Source organism: Mandrillus leucophaeus, unplaced genomic scaffold, assembly GCF_000951045.1.
Source record: "Mandrillus leucophaeus isolate KB7577 unplaced genomic scaffold, Mleu.le_1.0 Scaffold233, whole genome shotgun sequence".
Classification (NCBI taxonomy): Eukaryota; Metazoa; Chordata; class Mammalia; order Primates; family Cercopithecidae; genus Mandrillus; species Mandrillus leucophaeus.
This window is the reverse complement of record NW_012102399.1, coordinates 4,622,647-4,626,478: the sequence shown is the minus strand read 5'-3', so window position 1 is coordinate 4,626,478 and position 3,832 is coordinate 4,622,647.

Genomic DNA, 3,832 nt, shown 5'->3' with positions numbered 1-3,832 from the left:
ATCTACTGTACTCTCCTAACATGGTTTTCTAGTATTACAAATCGTTATTCATACAAAATGTAATTTCTGAGTCCTCCAAAGTAAATTATATATACAGATATATATCCATAAATCCACACTCTACCCCATTCCTCCTTTTGCCATCCCCCATCACCAAATACTCAAGGACTACAATATGCCAGTAATTGAAGTCTCAAGATTTTAAATGGCTATTTTGCTGATGAGGTTAGAGTCCCTTAAAAAAGTGAAGTGCCTACAATGCACCAGGTATTGTTCTAAGTGCCAGAAAAGAGAAAGCTAAGACTCAAACCTTACATTGGAGAACGGCTGGGAAAAGCAAGTCAACAGTTTCAGATAGCAATTAATGCTATGAAAAACAGTGATATAGGAAGATGTGTGTCAGAGAAGACCTTTTTCCAGAATGAGAAAGTCAAGTACCCAGACCTGGAGGCTGAAGTCACTTTTGAACAAACAATATAACTGGGGAGCCAGAAATAAAATATCAAATGGGCCTCCCAGTTTCCATGCCCTAATTACAGGGACCTGTAAATATGTTACCTTACGTAACAACAAAAGGGACTTTGTAGATGTGCTTAAGTTAAGGATTTTGAAAAGGAGAGATTATCCTCAATTATTCAAGTAGCCCAATGTAATCACAAAAGTTTTTATATTAAGAGGGAGGCAGGAGGAAGATCAAAGACGATGTAAGCAGAGATGCCACCAGCCAAGAAATGCAAGGGGCTCCTAGAACTGGAAAAGGCAAACAAGTTTCTCTAGTCTTCAGAAGGAACACAGGCCTGCTGACCCCTTGATTGGGCTGTGAAACCTGTTTTAGATTTCTGACCTCCAGAAAAGTTAAAACAAATTAAGTCACTTAAGTTTATGGTGATTTGTTACAGCAGCAAAAGAAAACTAATACATTCATTTAACAGTGAGTACCTACTACATGTCAGCAAATGGGCAGAAATTAAAAGGCCTGGCCTTAAAGTTTACTACCTAACAGAAGGGAGGTACACCTATGGGAGGAATGTGTTAGCTCGTTGACACCAAATCTGTAAGGAAAAACAGTGGGAGCAGAAAGCTGTCATCTTCACATGGAGGTGGGCCCAAAGATACCAGACACCCGCAGGAGGCTCTATCACATCCTATACATCCCCAAGGCACTCATTTCACTGTATCTGTTGCCTGTCTTCCCACTAGACCCACAACTGAAAGCAGAGGCTATTTTCCGTAATTCACTGTTGTATGCCCACATTAAGTGCTGAAGCTATACTGCACAGCAGCATTGAGCACTTTCGAGCTAGGCACTGCTCTAAGCATTTTACATGACCTGTAACATTTAATCTTCATTAAAATCCTATGAAATTAGGCACAATTATCTCCATTTTGCTGATATGGAAACCGAGACAGAGATTATTTATTGGCCCAAGCTAATAAACAAGTGGAGACTGAATATGAACCCAAGCAGTCTGGCTCCAAAGCCAACACTCCTAATCCAGCCAACCACAAATGAACCTTCAAAGAAGTTACTAGGGTAACACTGGTTAAAGGACACTGAGTCCAAGACAACTTTATCAAAAATGAGATAGCTAGGGGACGATCCACTAGAGAAAGCCAGACCTTAGAAGGATAAACAGGAAACAAACATATATGAGGTGAAATCTTGTAGAACCTACTGGGTGCCAAAACCCCTAAGGTTGGTTAGGCCTTCCAGAGGATCCCTTGAAAGTAATGACATTTATAAGAGGTGAGTTTCCCAATCAGGTGAATCTGCTTTTGAATAGGTTCCACCAGCTCATGAACATTTTCATACCTATTACTGTTCCTCACAATCCTCTTATAAAAGCAGATTGGTTATCCCACTTTACTCTCAAGAGTTCTCTATGGGAATCCCGGTTCTCTGCAACCCCTCCCACATTTCCCCATCCTCTCTGGCCCCAGACCACACAGGCTATACAGTCAATACTTTGCCCACTTCATTTTAGGTATTCTTACACAATCTTAGCCCTCCCTGACCAGCTGAAACAGTTTTAAATACTTTGGGTGATAATGTATCAACGCAGGTTAATTGACTGTAACAAATGTACCACTATGGTGGTGAGGAGTCAACAGGAGGTTGGGCACACGACAACTGGACATGCAGGTTGGGCGACACTGGGCATATGGGAACCTTCTCTACTTTCCAGTTTTACTGTGAAATGAAAACTGCTTTAAAAAATAAAGACCATTAATTTAAAAGAAAAGAAAAAGCTTTGCTAAGTATCACTCTGTATATGAAGTGCTTATTCCTATCCCAAGACTTGCCACATTTCATGCACCCACCCATCTGCACCTAGATTAAGCAATATGCCATCTGTACAACTTCATCCCATCATTAGTCTTAATTCTGACCCTGCAGAGGCCACTGATGAAGAACTCAAAGAAATTCTATTTGTCTAGCAACTTTCGAATATTAAAAAGCAATAAATGACTATGGTGCAGTAGTACCAAAATATTTACTAAGGGAGCTGTTTCACAGTGCATCAGACTTTTGACACAACTAAACGAGGGCCACAAAAATTTTTACTTTCATTCTATATACTTCATGTTACACTCTACATTGTTCACTAATCTAGGTGAGACAATACATGAAATATAAAGGAGTTATTTATAAAATACCAAAACCCTCAAGTTTTTGCCCATTAATTTCACCAGATGCTCTGAAATAATTTGCATCCCTGGGCACAAATTTCATTTTTTCCTTCATAATACCCACAGTATGTAACAATTATTAGTAACTCACATAAGTATGGCAAAAGATGCAAAACAAGAACACAAAAATGGAAGGCAAAAGAAAAACAACACATTTATATGGTAGTTTATAAACAAGCGAAGGCCCAAGAAATAAATTTTAGAAACTGAATTCAATTTTTTCCATAAACCAAAGTTGGATTACTGTACCTACATATTATGTACAAATGCTTGTGAAACAGGCTTAGAATAAACCCATTTTGAATCACTCAGCACAGTTAAAAACAAAATCTTTTGTAGAGAAAAGCCTTTTAAAAACCTAAGAGATGTTTTTCACAGACTCGACCCTGATTTTGCACAAAACGGGCAGATGATTTGGCTTAATTTTATCACACACCAGACTTACCACAATAGTTAAGGGAACACAGAGGCAGGCTAACCACCAAAAAAATCACAAATACAACAATGTATTTCATTCTGAGAGCAGGTACTGTTTATTAAACTGACGAGACTCGAAAAATAATCATGGCAGACACCTGAAAGGAAAACATAAAACCATTAGAAAACACTTTAGCCAGCTAACAATTAACATAACCTAGACAGTTAAAAAGTAACGATTGAGTTTACATTTTTAAGATCACCCAATTTCCATCTTTAAAGACTCCCCCAAACAGGCTTTTCCTTTCCTCCAGAAAGGTCCTCAAAAGCTAACCAACTGTAATCATTAAGTAAACAAACCAACTGTAATCATTAAGACAGTTGATCCCGCTCCCCACAAAAGCACTGATTTAAATTCAGACCCCCCTCAATATTTAATGGGAAAAGTATTCAAAATTACCAGCACTTGCACTCTAGCGTTAACTCGACCTTTCTCAGGATGAGGTCTCTCACCTTAGTTCATTCTTCTAATAAGCCTGTTGATCTGGTCCTCCCTGTTGCCAGCATCTCCACCTTCTACAAAATGGGTGGTCTTTTTCTTCATTCCACCTCGTGGAGAAGATAACTTGAAAGGCCACAGGAAGTTATTTGCCTCTTTGAAGCGTTTTCCAACAGTATAGATCTCATGAATCAGATCCTCCATGCAGATGATGCCATATTTACC